Source organism: Parus major, chromosome 1A (assembly GCF_001522545.3).
Source record: "Parus major isolate Abel chromosome 1A, Parus_major1.1, whole genome shotgun sequence".
Taxonomy (NCBI): domain Eukaryota; kingdom Metazoa; phylum Chordata; class Aves; order Passeriformes; family Paridae; genus Parus; species Parus major.
Window position 1 is genome coordinate 19,007,401 of NC_031773.1, and position 20,980 is coordinate 19,028,380.

General features: G+C 39.3%; 1 protein-coding gene across 2 annotated transcripts in view; it reads right to left on the minus strand.

Moving 5' to 3' along the window:
- The window catches only part of PLXNB2 (plexin B2), a 250,246-nt gene that overhangs the window by 167,505 nt on the left and 61,761 nt on the right, over positions 1-20,980 (minus strand). For both annotated transcript variants that reach the window (XM_015628206.1, XM_015628207.3), the window contains exon 3: positions 3,205-3,391. The gene's annotated coding sequence lies outside the window, so the exon portion shown is untranslated. The remainder of the gene's footprint in view (positions 1-3,204; positions 3,392-20,980) is intronic.

Here is a 20,980-nt window from a genome sequence, read left to right on the forward strand (position 1 = left end):
GAGTAAGTTTTGCACCTATCAAGCACCTAGGAACAAAGTGCATTTAGAGGGGTGTGAATATTGTTGTCAGGATGTAGCAAATGCTATTCCAGAGATCTAAACCACTGCAATAACAGCACTGTTGGAGTGTAAGCTCATCTTCCCAGCTGAAGCACTTTCAAAAAAGCTGAAAGGTGAAGTTTACTTTAGTAAGCTTCTCACCAGATCAGATACTGTCCGTTCTCGAGTGGCCAGCATAAAAAACATACCACAAATAAGCATGGTATCATATTTTCTGATGATGATCTTATACCAGGGCCTATTTCAGATCAAATTTGTATACTGTGGGCTGAGCTTGGGTTGCATGGAGGCAAAATCATGGCAGCACAGCCCGACTGAGAAGTCTCCCAGCAAATATTCCCTTCTGGCTTCGGTCCAAGGAGCATTAATGCTTCTCCTGCTGCCTACACTCCCCAGTTATTCCTTTCATATACCCTCTCAGCTGTAAGCAAATCAACATGCCAATCCCTTGGGACACATGGCTTAGCTTATAGTTAAGACTTGCCACTCTGCTTTGTGCTTTGGACATTGATTTCCATTGTCTCAGCTATCACACAACAAAAGGGCATTTAATTGCTGTCTCATTTAGTCTGGGGGAGAAGAGGAGAACAACTTTTTCCAGCCCTGATTGATGGCAGCCATTAGCACCTCCTAGCACAATACTGACTTACTAGAAGCACGATTTACATGTGAAGTTCAGTGCCACACAAGTGAATCAGGTTTGCAGCTATGCTTACTTGAACAACTTCAGAGACAAAACCTTCACATAAAATGAATTTGCAGAAATCCTTACACTGGCCACCCATTTAAAGAGAAAACTTCAAAGATTAAGGAGGTTTGTTGAAACCTCCTAGAAACAAAAGAAAGTTTAGCAGAGATCTCACAGTTTTTGCTTCACTTGTCAAGTGCTCTACCATGTAGGTGCTTTAATGGTTGTAAAAGAAAAAAAAAACACAAAAAACCCCAAAAAACCACCAACCCAACCCAACCAACATGATCTATACTTATTTACATATATTTAACATTAGGAAACACTTCATATCCACTAGGCATCAAAATTCCCAATTGCATACTACCAAAGGGAATGCTGAAGAATCCCACTAACTGCTTTCCTCTTTTTGTGTGAGCATTTCTATCTTCCTTGTGATGGAGGAAAGAAGAAAATTAATATCCACATTTAATATCCTCCATGTTCTGGAGAGCAATAAGCCACATGCCTTGCTGCTCCATCCAAACTGCTGATACTGGATTTTTAGTACTTGTCTCGTTTTATTAAAAAGCAAAAGGATGCAAATCTCTGTTTCAAAAGAGCAGAGCTCATGAAACAACTAGATTAGTGAAGGCTTCTTGAAATAGCACCTTTAATCTGTCCTGTTATGTGAAATTTGCAGTAATTTCAGTAAAATTTGATGTAGTTTGATGCAGCTTATCAAAATGTTTAATAATTGCAAAATAGAAGATCAAGCACCTTTTGAACACCAGACTTTCCAGTCAGTCATAGAAACAAGCTGAGGCACTAGGTATTATCAGACACACCTTTGTACATTTTTTGGAAGATTTACCATGGGAGAGGCAGATTGAGAAAGGCTGACTTTCAGCAAGGCAATGATGTACAGCCAAACACTCGAGCACTCACGTTATCTCAGCTGTAGGAGCACTAACCCTGGCCAGGCAGAGGCTTTCTGAAACCATGCTAGCTATACCCACAAAAACCACTTCTGACTACTTTCAGAACATATGTGCTCTGTTATTCACATAATTGGTTTAAAATTCCACAGCAAAATTACTCTGCAATTACTTGCTTTCAGTGAGTCCACTTCTTACTTTTGCATCCCCCACAGGACCCACCTTTGTTCCTCTGTGATACTCATCTTGCCTGATGTGCATTTCTAAATAAGCTTAAATAGTGACTGTTTCTCTGCGATTTCATGCTTTTTCCTACATCTTGAAAAATCATGATTTTAGGTACATAAATGAGTGTGTGAATGCAGAATGTACATTTTTAGTTTAGAACAGCTGTTTTCACTTTTATTCATTCTGCAGCACACATGCATGGAAAACTACATTTTGATTCTTCCTTTCCCCATTTGTTTTTAAGTTTTTAAATAAAACTTAAAACACAGAAGCATCCAAAACTACCAAACAACACCCCTCCTCCCCAAAAACCCAAAACAAAACAAAAAACTACAAAAACACCTAAACAAAACCCCCCCCAAACTGGCATGAGGCCAGATGTTAAACACTAGATTACACTTTTTTCCTTAACTTGGCTCTTCGTAAATTTTGTTCTCCCCTCCCACTGTTTCCTTTTTCTTTGGTGCTGGGCAGGAGACACGTGCTTCCCTTGCTGGAAGGGCTGTGCTATCTTCCAAAAAGTTCCGTCTGTGGACAATTATTACTGGTAACTGTGAGGAAGGTGACACACAGGATCCCAGCCTCTCTCCTTCCCCTCCAGACTTGTGCCAGGCTGGAACCAGAGCTCTCAGTGGTACTGCCTCCAAGAGCATCACAAACACTAAGAAAGCCGCCAAAATGGATTTAAACCACTCTGCAGCTGAAGAACAGACCGGGAACCATGCGACCCCTCTATCAATCTTGCTTCAGATCTCTTTGGCCACTTGAGAATAAAGAAGGTTTCACGTGCTGGTTTCTGAGAAACCTGCCAAGCCAACACATACTAATCAATGTGAACAAGTCCTGGAAAAGGAGTTGATCAAATCTCTCCAATCATCCTCAGAGTCACAGTCAAACCCACACACCTTCGAGATTCAGGTCAGCCACACAGCTGCTCAGCATCCCCTGGGAGACTCAGAATGTAAGTGCAAAATTAGGGCAAGCACAAGCACAGCAGTAGGCTGCAGCATGTTGCTGGCAGAGGCACAAACTTGCTCCTCTACCCAGCACACCATCTATAAATAGGTTTATGAATACAGAAGCTCTGCCAAGCTATTCTTACTTTTTTTTTCCTTTGCTAATTTTTAATGCCTCTTGCAAGACTGACTCCTAAAAGTTTTATCTCCATTAGTAGTAATAAACACTTATTAAATGCTCCAGCAATGTTTCAAAGTCTTGATAAATAGCAACAAATTTGTCTAGAAAACCAGAATATAATTTTGCACTTAGAAAACTCTATTGTATTAAAGAAGAAGGAAAAAATGAGCTTACCTGAAAACAGACAATTCACATGAAAAATCCGTGTGCACACCACAGCTTGGGAAACAAGAACCCACTTCTTCTGGGACTTCAAGAGAGACAAGGCAGTGTCAGTGCTTACTCTTGTTCAGCTGCGCTCCTGGGGGTTCCGGCTGAGCCCCAGAACCGAGCCCTGGGCTGTCCCCCTCACTCTTCGCACCTGGAACAAGAAGACAGGCGCTCAGCTCAGTGCAGGAGCGGCACATTCCACAGCCCAGGCACCGCCAGGGATGCTCACACTGCCTCACTGCTGCGGACCCAACACACCTCATGGCAGGGTAAGCTCAGTGCAGCTGCCATTATTGACAAGCATGGTTCTCTGCTCTTCTCCACCGCAGGTGCCCTCTCAAGATACCTTGGGGACATGCAAGGCACTAGAAAGCTATCCAGAGAGCATTCTAACTTTCCCTTGGAGAAATCACTTTTCTAGATTATACCAGCAGCCCCATAACAAACCTGCTAAAGCCCAGACTATGGCAAGAACACTTTATGGTAAGAATCTTGTTTTGAGCTGTCAGTTTTTGGGTGACCAAACCAGCCAGGACTGATTTCAAACAGGGACATTAACCAAGGACTTAAATTACCTTGTACTTTCATCTGCTATCATTCTCTTGTATCTCTGTTTTTTCCCTTTCCCTCTCAACCCTTACATATTTCACCATCCATTTTCAAGGATGGATGACTAAATGAAGCCCTTTATTAAGGCTCAATTTTCAAAAGCAATGTCACCTTCCAGTTTCCCTTTGCTTCAGAAATTAGCTTCTAGGGGCATATTCTTGAAATGCCTACATCTATACTTATTTAAACTTTCTGGGGAAAAATTGAGTATGGAAAGTAAGGCTTAGCCTGATTAAATTTTTATGTCCATCTAAAAATAAAAGGAAATGCATAGTAAAGAACTAGGAAAGCTTGGGCCTCCCTGTTATATTTTTTTTTTACTTCTGAAAGACAAAGATAAAGGAGACATATACAATTTTTTGTTTGTTTGTTTGTTTCAGAAATCCTGAGAAACTTATGACCATATTCTTAAGTTTTGAGCTATGTAGAGTCAACTGCTAAATACTTTATATGTTCTGAGCTAGCTGATCTTACTGGCCCTGATTTGAGCCGTAGGACTACATGACCTCTGGTGGCCCCTTCCCAACCAGTTATCCCATTATTTTTTCCAAAGGGAACAAAGGTTAATTTGTACTTTTCAGAAACATAGTTAACATTTTTTTTCATGTTTGCCACCCCTTTTACTGTATGCATCTTCTCCAACGAGGAACCTTGCAACGGTCCAAATCTATATGCATTTTATATACAAAAACTCCTTAAAAGTTATTTCAATCCCAAATTATCAGAACTACCTTGTCACATGTCACAAACTGAAAGGATCTGAAGTGCATTTAGGTTAAACTAGCCTGGTAAGAAAACTAAGAGAATGCAACCTAAGTCCCCCACTAGGTAACACTAAAGAAGGAACTGGGGTAAAAGACAGTGGTGTTATTTCATATTTGGCACAGGGAGGGTGGCCCAAGGCCACCACAAGCCCACATCTCCTGTGGATCATCACAGGACATCACAGCCACTTTCCAGCCACCTCCATCATGTCTGTGTGTCAAACCCCTCAGCTGGCCTACAGGTTTACTCCACAGTAAAACTTTTCTTGGAAGGTAAACATTCTGAGGCTTTTTTCCCCTCATTCTTAAGCATGTGTGCTTCTTGATGAATACCAAACAAAAAAAAAAAAACACCCTTGTGCAATGCAGCAAGATCTGTTTTTGTTTTTCTGTGTACCTGCTCTCACCGGAGAGGAATAGAGACCTTATTTAATAGAGAAAATATCCAGGGAATGAAGTACAGGAATTCCAGTCCTAAAATACCATAAAGACAAGATATTGGAATAAAAAATAAACAGACTTTTTCTATCATTAAGGTGAAGGAATGCCATACAGGGTTGGAAATTTCTTCTCAAATCTAACTGAACCTTACTCCTGTTGTTCTGACACTTCTGTCATCGCTGTCTTCTCCCTTACCCTTCTCCAAGAACTGCAAGTGCCTTCTCTCTAAACCCCAGCAACATCAGACTCTATCACTGCTTCTGCTGCAAGGGAACACTGAGACAAGAAAGGGTAATCCCCTCAGAAAACCACTCACATGGGTCTACCCAGCAAGTAGATACATATTCTTTCTTTCATTTTTCAAGAAACAAGGTATTTCTCTTTTCTAATAAAATTATTTCAAATTAACACTATGACCACTTTTAAAGTTGAGCCTTAGCCTCAAACAGAGTCTAAAAGAGACTGTTGTTATACATGAAGAGCTTTTTCTTCAGCAGGCACACAGTTTGCTTCAAAGCTCATTGTTTAAACAGGAACAGTTGACATGCAAAGTCAAATTTAAGGATCCTGGGAATAGCTGTGCATGACGGGCAGCTGGCAGGCAGGTCTACTGAAAGGATGCAGTTCTGTACATGAAGTCACAAGAGTGAGATTCCTAATTATATGCAGTAACCAAGGCAAGGAAGAAAAACCAGTTCATCAGTCAGCATCCAGCAGCACAGTGAGGAAGCTTTGTTCTCTTCTCTGGAAAGAGGACAGTCGATACTGCTCATATCAAAGCCTCGATCCACAGCCCTCCAGGCTTAATTAGAAAATCATGAAGAGTACAAAATGGCATTGGACACAAAAAATGATCATTTTTCAAGTAAATTTAGTGGAGTGAGCACTCTCACATTTACAATCCACACTCCCTCATCCACCCTTTTTCCCTCGTTAATGATACAGAGTTGGCTGCAGATGCAACAAAACCTGTCAGCAACTGCAGGGTGTCCTAAAGCAAGTCTTGCCTATTATTCCAGCTGTATAGATGAAGGTCGCTGACACTGCTAACACCTCTGACATTTTATAATCAATTGCCAACATTTACAGAGGAGAAAATACCACTAGCTTTGAACACACTCAGAAAGAAAGAAATTCTTCTCAATTAATTTTAAGCTTGCTCTCTCTTAGCCAAAACATGAAACATGAGGCAACCTAACAAGTCAAATATTAGTGAGATTCTTTTCTGGCAGCTAATGCCATATTCTGTTTGTATATAAACAATTGTAGTTTATCCATCTCTTCAAAATAACTGCAGTATGAATCATTGTAAGGACAGTGTCAGAGAAAACTGCCAAATACTTGTAGCTGAGGAAAAATAATAATTTAACTTTAAAAGCAACTATGAATATCAGACTATCAGCATGTTGCTAACACCAAATACCTATCGGAGAAATCTAGTATTTTGTGGATTAGACTCCTGGAAGATGAAAGGGGATGACCTTTACCTATACCTGCGCTGCTGGCAAAGAATGATGAAGCTCTTGCCGTACACTGCACATTCACCTTGTGCCTTCTTTTCAGAACAGGAACGGAGATTGCTGCCTTTTAAGCTAGTATTTAGTTGATTTTTAGCCAGCTGCAATATTCCACTGCTACAGCTAAGGATGGAGGGCTAAGGAAGAGATTTTCAAACAATACTTTGTAAAGGGTCCACAAGTCCTGTCTGATTTATAAACTGTCAATGTGCTTGATGAGTTCAGCAGCTGGGAAGCCCTGGATTTGACATTTCTGCCCTTACTCAATAGTTCAAAGCAATCCTTTTGAGTTAATACAGGGCCTCAGAGAACATGGGGATCTCTAACTTAAGACCTCCTAAAGACCAATATTTTGGTCAAAATTCTTGCTCCTGACAGTCATTCTCACCCTCCAGCTCCTAATTCAAACAATCAGTCCACCCTTGCCTTTCACAGGAGCTTGTTGTTGTATGTTGTAATATTTGCATCAAATACAATTGCCAAAGGCACTCCAATTTTCACTAATAGTTATCATTAGGAGAAAAAAAAAAAAGAAGTATTTTTGTCCAAAAAGAGCCATTTCCTGATGTTTAGCATAGGCAGGATAACGGTCACAGGCAGCATCTTGGCTCAGCAGGGAACAATAGTAGGTGGTAAATGAGAGTGCTGGGGAGGGGACAGATCTTTTTCTAGGGGGAAGAGGGGGCAATGTCTGCTAAGGCAGGCACCCTGATGGCAGTAGATTTATGCATCCACTCTTGTCAGTCTAGGAGGAGGGAATCATTATGCAGGGCCAGCTGCAGGGGTGTGCACTGCTGTCGGGAAAAATTAGAAGTCTAGCAATGAACTATAAAGAAGGGAGAAATGACAGAGTGAATGAAAACTCCATGATAAACCCATTTAGGCTCTCTTCTCCCTGGGATGAAATATGAAACATAATTTCTTTGGCATATATGCTGGCAGAGACTCAAACAAATATGCCTCGGTACGCTCAGGCACATGGCCCAGAATGTGCAGTGACAGTGTCCACCCAAAGGACTGTGACTGCACAGGGTATGGAGCAAGAGCCCTTTCTCAGCACGTCCAGCCAAGCTCCAGGGAAGGATCATAGCACACTAAGGTGCTTTTGGAAGAAATCTCCTCTGCTGCCGAATGCCTTCTTTGTGCAAATACCTTGGAAAGAAAGCTTTTCCATTTGAATACCTGGGGGAAGTGTGGGGCTTGGGGTGGGCAGAGAGAAGAGATGACTGGACTATAAAACAGTGAAAAGCAGCGAAATTCGGGCCCTGGTATTTCACTCTTATTTGAGAAAATGGTAACTTTCCAATATCATGTGGCATTCCTTCCCCTAGGAGAATTTCTGTCTGAGTTGGGGGAGGTCTGCATAACTTCTTGTCCTGTTTAATGCAGAGGTGTGTTTTTTCTCCTTTGTTAATGCATTCAGTAATATGAAATATTCCAAGTATTTATTTACTGTGCTTGGTTATTAAAAAAAAAAAACAACAAAAAACAAAGGATTTTTGTCATACTAATATTGGAAAACAAGGGAATGGGGAAAGAGCAGGCAAGGAAAGCAGTGCTCTTTAATACACTCCCAAAAGCCCCATGTTGCAAGTCAAGACCCAAGCCTAAGAGGGAAAGTGTTTGGTAGCTTTTCCTTCTGCCTGTCCTAACCACTGTTAAAGCCTAGGGGTTGGTGAAACTCTTTCTGGAATGCTAATGCCTTGCTGAAAGCCAGAAGGTACAAAGTGGGAGCTGTTTGGAGAATGCTTTCCAGAGGGAAAAAGGGAGGGAGGGATGCACTTCAATACCTTATTTTAAGTTACACATAGGAACCCATAGTGTTAGGCATATTTTTACCAGGAACAGAAGAAATACATTTTGCTCAGCATGCTAACATTGTAAATTCTGCCACTGTATGTCCTTCAGTGTAAGCTTTCTGAGATAGAGTTTGAAGAGAAAGGTTTGTTCAATTAAGTGTGTGAGAATCAGGGAAAGCAAAAACAAACCACAAGCAGTTCCACTGTAAATGTTCTTCCTCTACTACACAGCACATTCAGAAACGTGGGCATTTATCTAATTCTCTGTAAAATACTTTGAATCAATCTACCTTTTTTTAAGGCAACTCTCCTATAATATTCTTCCTGGTGGCATTGTCTATCAAGCATAACAAACATTTATGCTACCAGGTGTCAGATTAAGATACCACTGACCACACTGTAACTACCTGGTGTGTTTTACAAGCATTTATACCTGCACCGTGTAGGTCTAACAGCTTAATAAATGGCAAAAGCTCAAAAGCACATTAAAAAACAATCACTCCAAACCAATGTCGATACATTGTTTCATTAACATTGTGAAGGTGTAGATGGGGTCCTGAAGTGAAGAATGGGGTCTTCTGATGAAGTAAATGAAAGTAAATGAGCCTACATGCATGAAAGCTCGAAGAACATAATTCTGAAGGCCACTCTTTGATCAAAGCTTTGTGAGAAAAGGCAGAAATAAACCACAAGCTGTTACAGTGAGCAGCAGAAATAAAACTGGCAAATTCCTAAACTATGAAACTATATAATTGTCAAAGTGCAAACAATACTTCTTACAGCTACATAGTTATGATTCACTTTTTTCTCCTAAGGAAAGTCAGGACAGACAAATATATAATTTTAATATCAATTCAGGAAAAGCCTTTATAGTAAGATATCAAATATATTATGGAAAAGGGAAAAGGAACACAGTTATTTATCTGACTTGAAAACAGCACAGTGTCAAGTTAATTTAAAATTCAATTTCAGTTTAAAGCATTACAAGGAAGAAAGAATCCTATGTATCATAGGCTGTAAATTGAAATCCTAGCAAGGTTTTTGTCTGCCAACTAGCTGTGTATCAGCTATAAAGCCAGATTGCAGGCGCTTCTTTTGGGAGATTGGGCTGCAAGGCTCACATTCCAAGAAGTTTGTCATTTACTATTCCCAAAGGCATTTAATTTAAATTTTTTTTTATAGTCCGTTAGTTAATGGAAAGCTGGCATTACAATAACCCAGAGGTAATTTCAGCAAGGTACAGTACGTGATGCAAAAGCACAGAGGGTCCTCCTACCTTGTGGAAGTCACCAAGGAAGTGCACATTCATATAAACGTATCTCTTACAAAAGCAAACATGCAAAAGAGTTTGTCTGCAAAAGCAGCTTTTAGGGTGACAGGAATTTAATAAATAAAGAAAGAACTCTTGGAGTTTTTTTCCCCTTTCTAGAAAATATACCTGCACAAAAATGTGTCATTTAAACTCTACACGAAACCTTGAACATGATGGTTTGAGGGAAGAGGCAGGATAATCCTCCCAGTTTTCTGAGCTGAGGGATAAATAAATCTGATAGAAAGGACATTTAATTCACCCCTGGACACCAAGCTGAATGAAAGCCTACTCAGATTTGGTACATATTATAAAAAAGTGACTCAAGGACAACAGCTAGATCTCTATCTTTGGAAGGTTCCTGCAAAGTGCACTGATCAGTCTGATCAGAAAGGCAAATTCTGCTCAGAGGCAGATTCTGCTCCTCAGCCACCAGCCACTAATCCCAGCTGGTCAGCAGACAGGAGCAGGGCTGGAAGGGCACAGAAAACCTACACCAACAAAGAAAATAAGTGTATATCCCTGACCTCCTCTCCTCCAAAGGAAAGGTAAAGAAAAGCTGCCATTTACAGCAGCTGGGCTACTTTTATTCAGTCACACAGGCCTTGAACCTCCTTGTACAAACACTGTGAAACCTCAAAACCTTGCTGAGGGAGCAGATGAGCACCTTGGAAAGCTTTAGTTTTGTCAAAGTGCAATTTAAGGTGTGTGCAAATTGGTACTCAGGAAAGGGTAATATTTGAGGACGTGAATTTATCTCCACTGACATATCCACAGCTGGGAACCAGTATGAACAGCTTTCTCATGCTGACACATTTCACTTCTTTTTCAAATGGAAAGATGTGGAAAACATTATTAGAGGAGATAGAAAAGTGTTTTCATACTGCAGTAATGGCTTTTATCCTAGCTTTGAAAATGACATAATTTTGTGTAAATTTATCTTATATACACATTATCTATAGTTACATTTTTTATAAAACAATAATTTCTAAAAATACTGGAAGATTTACAAATGCTAAGGGAGGGAGGAATTTGATACAGTTTGAGATGGAAAAAAAGCCTTTTGTCTTTAAACATTTTTTTTTAAAGTACATGTGGGCCCTTTCCTGCTCCCACAGCAATACATGAGCCTGTGGTTATGCCCCTCCCCACTCCCCTTCAATTCCCCACTCAAACCATCACCATTTAAATGCCTTATTCACCTTTTTGCCTTATCCTGCATTTTTGGACCTAGAGCTCTGAAGCAGATTTCAAAAAACTTTTGCTGGCACTTAATATGGAAACTACTACCACTGCACCAATATTTATACACATGGTATTACAAAAATATACCATTTGCTCTAATGTACTGCTCTTTCCCTGCTCCCTACTCTAGCAGAAAACAGAAACAGGTTTAACAGCGATAAGGAATTGACTGATACCTTCACTATGCAGGACCCTAGTGAGAAAGGTTTATGTCTGAATTATACAGTGTCCTTTGCAGAGTGGCCAAAACAAGCCTCAGATTGCTTAAATTTCTGTGGAAACTGAGAATCACTGCATAAAAAAACCCAAAAACAAGCAACCAAAAACACCAAAATAATCCAAATTTAAAACCGTGCTGCATCTTTTAGTAGGAAAACCAGGCCACAGCACAGGGATGTTGCACAGAAGAGGATACAATACTTGCTTTCTTTCCAAGCTGTTCCTGACACAGCATGTGACTCTATTCTAATGCTACTTTTTAGTAAAACATTTTTTGGTTGCCAGATGTTGCACAACCCAAAGGAGGAGGACTGGAAACTGGAAATGCCAGATTCTCCAAGATAACCTGCCTTGGACTAAAGCATCCTGAGGCTGGAATGTTCCTCACATGATGGAGGGAGCTTTCTGTGAAGGACTTGAGGCTTCAGATTTTTACCAGTTTGATGGAATTTGGGAATTCAAGTGTACTGGACTCTGTAGCACCACCTGATACCATTTGATTGTGATATGGGCAAAACCAACTAGCAAAGGTGCTCAGAAATGAGAATTTCCTACAGAAATACAAACACAATCACAGGATTTTCATAGAAAGGCTTGCAGTGTACCATGGAGTGGGTAAAAGGATTAAATCCTGAATCAAACTCTATCCCACTGCACAAGTAAGAACAAACTGGTGTGGCAGAAAACCAAAAACAGCCTAAGACTTTACGTTAAGTTGTCAATCATTCCATCTTGAAAAACTAAAAAGAGATTGTTTTAAAATAATTTTAAATGTTTCAATTCTTCCCCTTAGATTTGGTTTGCACACCAAAGTGATAAAGAAGCTTCAAATATTCCAGTATTATACAAAAAAGTTTAAAGTATTGGTAGTACTTCAGAAAAAAAAAGAGAAAAAAAATCAGAAAACCCAAATATATTATCAAATTCTTTGAAGTCACTTTCTGTTCCACTAAGACATTTATACTAATTGGTGACGCCCTCATTTAATCTTTTCATGTGCAGATCATTTCTAAATGACTGAGATTTAGGATACACTGTTTTAATACTGATGGTGTACCTAATGAGATCAGATTTTTAATAAGATTCTAGGCATTCATATCAGAGAAAGGCTTTGACAAAAAAATGGGAAGGTAGCTGTATATCATTAAGAGTGAGTCTGTTCAGATCATTATAATCACATCTGCTATTCTTTTTTATATACCATTACATGGTATAGGTGAAAATCACAAAAATATATAAATCCTTGATACTAACACAAAGTACCTGCAGGTCCATTTATATCTCATTCTCAGTATATACACAAAACTTTCAGCAAAGAGATGCTATGGAGGATAAACACATGCCAATTGTGATTAACTTAACCAGATGTAATTTGGCCAGCAAAAATGTTAGCTACTTCCTAACTTGTTTATTGACCACTATCAGAAAAAGCAATTCAATGTCAGTACCGATATTCTAATTTTAGTATTATCACTTTTTATTACGAATCTTGCCTGTGAGATGCATAATTATGAAAAGTAATTATCATCATTTATATATAGGTGTCAATAACTAATACTAAAATTCTGCTGCTCCATTTTTGTACAGAAGTATATCTAGAGCTACTGCAGGTTGCCAATAAGACTGCAGTGTGTCCATATGTTAGATTACACACAGCCTAAGCAAATGCTGAGGCACATCATCTTTCAGTAGTATAGCAATTTCAGGCTTGGACTGATTTTCCTACAGAAATACAACCAGTCAGTATTCCATTTTGAGCCATATCAGAAACATTCCCTCAGTAGATTCAAATGCCTTGATCATTTGCAGCCACTCTTTTCAAGTGGCTAACCTGAAAAACTTAAACAGATGAGTATGCTTTATTTCTGTACATTCTTGAGTTTACTGCAGCTCCTGTGCACTTCCCTCCTTCACTTGGGTCCAGTCCAAGCCATCCAGGCCTCCCAGGACAGGGAGGAATCCTTGACTCACATTTGGAGGATAAATTTGTGGTGGGCTTCTGGGGTTTAGTGCAGGCAGCACAAGATCACCTGCACTGCTGCTCTTTTCAGGCTGATGACACTGAGGTCTCTGTGTAAGGTACTGTTTGTTCAGAAAGACACAATGTGAAGCCTGGCCATATCATGGAGTTAACAGATCTGCATGGCTCACAAGTCATGTGCCTCCTGCATGAAAACCCCGGAAGAGTTTCCCTGCCTGCTCAGCCAAGCCTTGAGACTGTCAAGGGACAGTCATCTCCTTGACTGGGAGATGTCATTTGAAGTCCTTTTACCACAGATTACATAAAGGTAGGAAATATCTACTGTTCCTCTATAGGGTAAAACTCTCTTTAGAACCTACAGTGGTATTTTATCACTTCACCTATTCAACCTGGAGCACAAGCCCAAGAGAGTTCAGAGAAAGAGATGCACATGCAGTTAACACTGCAATCCCTGATGATGCTATGTATCTCCAAAGCTCTTGCTGTTGTTCATATCGATTTGCCTTCTGAGGGAACCCCTATTCTACACCTATAAGCCAACTGTTCCTGCAGAGACAATTGAAAGGTAAATGTAGACAGAGTTCTGTATGTTCTCAGCAGAGTCTTTCAAGTATTTTCCACAGATTTAGTCAATTGACTACCTGTTCAACTTGCTATCTCCATCTTAAATGTATTATAAATAAGACACAAAGGATAAGAAGTTCTGATCCCACCAGGAAACATAATTGTACCGAAAGCTCGTGTTGGTGCTAGTTACCATTAAATTTCAAAACCACACTGCAAGTCAGTCTGAAGAGAAAGTGTCCTTCTATTGCCAGGTATGTCAGTTCACTACTACTGTGTGCCTAGGAGTAAGAAAGTGAAGTACAGGACCAGTGCCAGAATAGAAACATATTATGCCTACACATTGTTATTCCAGTTCAAACACTCACACCTAATCTAGTTCTGAAATGTACTAGCTTCAGGTATGAGTAAATACAACTGTAATGAATACTAATAAATAGACTACAAATAAATAAAAATGAGGTGGGGTTTTTTTTGTTTTTTGTTGTTTTTTTTTTGTCTTTGATGGGGAACTATTACAAGAGACTTACATGCAGACAGAATGGCCATTTCCTAATACAGAATCCATCACTGTCACTTAACATATGACTCTCTTGTAATGCTGTGCTATGAGACAGAAAGTCAAATAATCTCTTTTGCTTTGATGAAGGCATGAGGAAGTTGACTCAGATAAAAGCAGGGAGTAATCTGTTTAAACAGCTTGGGTCCAAAGTTGAAAGTGAAACAAAATCAATAACAAATGTGGGCCTGCTGTATTTGGAATATGGAGAATCTTCCTTGAGCATGAAATAAAAAAACCAGGATGAAATGCTATTACAAAAATATTTCATGCCAGAACATTTTATATGTGAGGTTTGTGAAGACCCTTGTTTGTTTGAATTTACAAGTGTTTATTCATGTATCAATTGATATGACACACACTATTTGCTAGTAATTATGTAGTTTAAGAAGGTTGGCTAATCTAGAAGTAATGAAGGACATCAGGGTAAATTGATATTTTTTAGAAAAACCAAGAAAGAAAAAAGTGAAAGCCCTCAATGTGTTCTGATTATTTAGGCTCCAATCTTTGGTAATACATTCCTGGCTCATATCTATTTAGGTCAGGTTTTTATCTGAGCTAGTGATGTGTTCTGAGGGAGCACAAAAATGCTTGGGTCACAAAACAATTTTTACGGAACTGGCCATTCAAATCTTTGGGGAGAAGTATTCAACAAGTCCTCTCTGCCTTTTTAGAGAAAAAGCAAAAATATGCATGTTTGCAAAGTAGGAAAGATAATTCCTTCCCAGTCCATGCATAGAAGAAGATTTAGCATGAATGCTTACACAGTAGTAAGAATACTTACACAGAAGACAAAAGAAATGTTGACAAAACAGCTTAAAATTTGATCTGAATTTGGATCACTACAACACATCCTTCCTATACCTTAATAGCCAAGGGCATGAAAAGAGCTACAAAGAGCGTAAATGTCTTGTCTTTAGTTGATAAATTCAAGTATTCACGAAAGAAATCAGAACCTAAAATCATCACTGCAGGCTTCTGAGAAAAGATATTAAATGTGCATGAACCTTTTCTACATGGACAACCTGCAGAAACCTCCCCATTAACCTGTCTGAGATCTTCTGAAGTAAAAGCGAACTCAAAACCCCCGAAGCACCTTTCAATTTTCAAAATTATTTTACCATAACAGTCAGAAAGACCAATAATAGTTCATGCTACCTTAGTGAGAGCAGGCAAGTGTTTAGAAACATAACATCCAAAATGTGCCTATGAACACAGTTTATTTAATTCTCTTAAAATGCAGAATTACTGTTATCATAACAAGAAGGAGCACGTAGCACAAATCATCAAATTTATAAGTGACTTCCTTTTACTGTCTGAGAGAAAATAGCTTTGAGATTTTTGCTCTTCTTCTCAGCAGTCCAAAATAATGCTCCTCAAGGAATTGAACCAGTGAAAAGGCCAAAATTTTCCAGAAGGAAAATGGAAGATAACAGCATATTAAGCTGGCCAGAATAAATAATTTCAGATTCTAATTCATCAAGAACACTGTGAATGTTTTTTTATCATTCTGTAGCAAAAAAAAAACCCCAACCAAAATCACATTCCTTAAACAATGTTTGGTCATCCTAAATATTTAGAGTCACATGTTAACCCGCAATCCTGTGAGTAGAGTAACTTCAGGCCTTGTGATTCCATTTGTCTCAGAACTCGAAGTGTTTGAACAAAAACCATGACACCCACCTGGCCAAGGGTTAAAGCAACCTTTCACAGGGAAGAAATCAGCCTTTGTGGTTCTTGGGATGGCTTCAGGCCCATAAAGAAACAATTGCATCACGCCCTAATTACTCCAACTGACTCAATGCACAAACTGGGATCCCTCTGAAAGCATTTCAGAACATTTTGTAATACAGAAAATTAAGGTGTTGCATTATATTTCCCAGACCTGACAGCAAGTTTTTTTGCAGAGCTCATTTAAAGTAGAACCAATATAAAGAGGGAGGATCAACAGGCATGACAAAATTATGCAGAGGACAGGACATACTGAGAACAACTTTCAGCTATAACAATGGACTGCCATGTTTGATTCTTGAAAAATGTTTGTTATTTACCCTCACTAGGTAACACCACAGTTATCCTTGCCTCCTGCTAAAAAGGAGCAACACCTGCAGCAAATTATCTATAAAATTTCCCAGCTTTCCTATGAGGAGCACTATTTTATTATTCAATTTGGTTTATCTATAATATGTATGTTTATCTTCCGTAGTGATGGATAAGGAGTTTGGATCAAGCTGTTTAATACAGGGGAAAAAGAACTTGTATTTTATAGGGAACACATGCATATAAGGACAGAAACATACAATACACAATTATAAGGAAAGCCTGCAGTTTCCTAGATTCATACATATCTCTTTGTATGTATTTTTTCCTGTGTGTGTACATGTACATCCACATAATGGATATGCTAGGAGTAGCAACACTAACTCTACAAGGTTGTATCTCTTTCTCACAGTGTATATATTCCTGGAATTCAGTTATAAGGACAAGAAAACATCTACAACACTGATAGGTAGCTGCTCATCTTTCAGGCAAGACATATATATCGCTGGCTAATTTAATGCCAAAATAAAATCATAAGGTCTATATATTAATTCAATATAAAATGAGGTTGGGAAGCACTTATAATAAAGTGGCACACTGTAACATAAAACACTGTTTTAATTTCCACACCAGCCTGCAAAGTGAAGCAGCCAAGGAGCAGGAATGTGCTTTTAGCAGCCCTGGCTAGTGGGCTCCATTTCCCACACAAGAGCAAAGCTGTTGCCAGGGAGGGGCAAATGCTGCAGCTCATCCCACGGCATCTGCTCAAGTCTGGGAGACAGAGCCTTACACAGGAGATCTGAATCAGGACTTTAGTAAAAAGCAAAGGCAGAAACCACATGATGCACATTTCCAACCTCAACTGCTGGCTCTGCATCTGCAACAACATAATCCCTTCTCCCATTCCCAGACCACTATCTGGGGACCTTGTCTATGTTTTGGTATTCATTGCAAAGTTTTCATTCCACTTCTGTACACAAAGATTTCCCACAATTCACTTTCTTTCTTTACACCCTAAAAAAGTGTCTACTTTGATCTTTTCAAACCACCCTCTCCTCACCTACAGTCCAATTCCACAGCAAGCTCTGGACAAGCACACTGTAGTTATGCCTTACAGACGTTCCTCCGGGGCAAACATGTTTATTTACGGATTGCAATGCAATCCTGTAGCATGGAAGTAAACAAATGAACAACCCACTCCCTCCTACAAAGACACGTGTAGACCTAAATGTAGTTCCTTGTCATCAGAAGCCATCAGCAGTTAAACTATCCATCCTCATCACTGTAATTCAACAGCAGCCTTCTCCTTGTACAACAGCACAAAAATAAAGCTGCTAGTAACTACTTTTTTAATGTATCTGGCAGATAGAGCATAGCGTATCTATTCAGCCAGTGCACAGAACTCAGTATTCCTGTGGTCAGAAGCCCTTTGACTCATCTCAACCTCTACCTCAGTTAAATTTCTCTTTTGGTTTCTCCACCATGACTGTGGGGCAGACAGCAAATGCATTTGCTTCCCCAGGGAGGTATAGAGCACAGCTGTTCTGTGGTGACATGCAGGAGAAAACTTGTGCTTTTGTTTTTTTCTCTGTTCAGTCTCAGGCCAGACACACAGGTCATCCTATGTACACAGGATTTTAAGTGAAGGCCACCAGCTTGTCTGGTGCACGTAATTAAATTTGTTTTACAAGCTTGTCTAGGCAGTAAGTAATTAAATATCAGTTCTCAAACTGAGATTTTAATTGTCCTGAGTTGCTTGACAATAGCATTTTTCTCAATCTGGTTTGTTCCCAAGTAAATGTGAAAATTTAAAGGCGTTACCACTGATAATTCTACAAAACTAAAAGGCGACAAAAAGTGTTCAACTACCAATAGCTTTAAGACAATAATTATTAAGTATTCCTAATGAAAGTTTCAAAGTGTATCCAGTTTTTCATCATTTTCTTGGCAAAGGAATTGCTAAAAGACAAGCAGAGAGCATTCTGCCTTTGTTTTCATGATGCCCACAATAAATCCTGAGGCAGATCTGAACCATGGTTTTAAATCCAAATCCATCTTTTTCAAGTGAGAACTACATCTAAATTATCATAAGAGTACCTCTAGATACTTTCTTAATTTGGAAAACTCATTAACTGTTTGGTTATGTAGAATAATGAAGCCTTAATTTCAAGTATTATTGTAAATTATTCCTAGTATTTCACAATATACTAAGCATCTTGAATTTTCAAAATTCAATACTGGAATCTTCAAAATTCAAATACTGGAGGAGTCAGTACCACACAAACTTGTCAGATGTGGGACAGAACTATTTTCTGGATCTGAAACACAGCATACAAACTAGCCAGGTATGTACCTGCCTCCTGTACTGCAATGGCACTTAAACAGTCACACCCTTGCAAAGTCCAGTTAAAGGACATAACCACATTTTCCAAACTGAAAAATGCAGTCTATTTTTCTCTGCAGCTGTCTGTATCTTACCCTAAATAGTAGGCAATCCACATTCGGTTTTGGAGAAAAGAACTTGCTTTTGTGTGGTCTGATACAGAAGAAAGATACAGATATGGCTTCCTACTGATAAACAGGGTCAGGCCTGTACTCCAGGCAGGTAGATTCTCCTACTCTCTTGTATAACTGCCCCCAAATTTCTATCAAGCCATGGTAACTGTTCCAAAACTTCCTAAGCCAAAACGGGAGGAGGGAAGAACTGCTCTCTGTGCAGTTACCCCATGTTATATGGGTGGAGACATAAACAGGCATCTCCTTTTAGAGTCCCTTGGGACAGGGAGGCATTAAAGTCATCCCTTCAAGATGCTTTGGGAAGATCAATTCTTGCCTTTGACATGGAAGTTGTTAGAAACAGGATTAGGATACAATGACAGGGAGTAGTTTCCACAGATTTACTCCAGAACAATCAGGCCAGTGCAAATTTGCAGAAGACAAAAGCAGAATTAGATGGGCACCTTAGAATCTACCAGCAAGACAAATTAACTAGAACCTACATAATTACCTTGTTCCTTCTCAAAATATTGAAAAACTCAAAATATCCACACGTTCTGAAAAAGGCCACAGAATTAAAACATGTACATGGGCAATAAGAGCTGTAAGATTTGTATCAACAAACCCTTAGACAGGAGACTAAACAGCTTAGTGTTTGAATATACAAAAAAGATGCAGAAGGGTATGATCAAGGGCAAACACCATCTCGCAACATTAAAAACTGCAAGGTCACCTGATTTCAGATGTGCAGATAGTAGCTCTCCATGCAGCTACAATCTGTGTCACAAGTTGAAAGTTAAAAAGAACTCATCAGAATCCTAGAATCCTAGACTGTTTTTGGTTGGAAGGGAACCTCAAAGTCCATCTAGTTCCAACCCACCTGCCATGGGCAGGGACACCTTCCACTAGACCAGGTTGCTTAGAGCTCCATCCAAGCTGGCCTTGAACACTGCCAGAGATGGGGCATCCACAGCTTCTATGGGCATCCACAGCTTCCCAGCTCCTATGCCTTTCCACTCTCACTGTAAAGAATTTTCTCCTAATATCTATTAAACCTACTTTCCATCAATTTGAACACATTCCCCCTTGTCCTGTCACCAAATGCCCTTGTAAATAGACTTGCCCCATCTTTCCTGTCAGTTCGCTTTGGCTACTGGAAGGACACAACTAGGTAACCCTGAAGCCTTCTCTTTTCCAAGCTGAACAATCCTAATTCTCTCAGCATTTCCTCAGGAGAGGTGCTCCATCCCTCTGGTCAAACTGAATCACAAACCGAATTTTGAAAGAAAAATGGATACTTAAATACAGAACAGGCAGGTGGAGTGTTCAATTTAGATTGCTTTCAGGGGAATTTGATTAATTGATTTATTTAATTTTAAAAAAAATAAATCACTGAATATGAGCCTATCCTTCAAAACTACAGTATTCTCACACTGTCTCTTAAATATTTTGCATTTCCATTGTGAGATTAAATGATGATATATGATTTAACTCCCACAAGATGTGATTAAGGGAGATGCTATGTGTTTCTCTTTCCTTATTCTTTTCTGCCTCGTTTTGGATGTTTGACCACCTATGTGCTGTCTTGCTCTTAGTCTCCTGAGCAAGCATTTATGGCATCCTGACCTGGAGATGATATTCACAGAAGGGAACTCTAAGAAGCAATTGCTTTTAGACCACACAGGGGAGGAAAAAAGCCCCACCTTAAATAAGCTATTAAAACCCTACTACAAACTCCTGGACCAGCAGCACCAAGCTACCATCTAGCTTGCTTGGCACACCAAGCTAAGCATCCACTACCTATTTAACAGAGACAGTTAACCCAATGCCATTTCTCAAACTACCTTCGTCTTCTACAGTGGAGCTTAGCCATTGCGATGGGTAGTAGACTTAAAAACCCAAAACTTAAATTACCCTAATATTTCAGCAAGAAGTGACATATTTTCATGGACACTGTTAAACTGCAACAAGTGATTACAATAATGAGTGTATGTTTACTATGTAATTACTGTCTTTCTAAATCCCAAGGGAACAGTATGTAAAGTACTAATTCAGTTTAAAAAAATTATCTCAATGCATACTGAGCCCCTAAAAATTCTTATTTACATTTCAAATATGTGTGTTTGACTTAAACATCTTATAAGGCAATAAAACCAATCATTATGGACTGCTGACTATAAAAAAAAGGCAGTGTGGT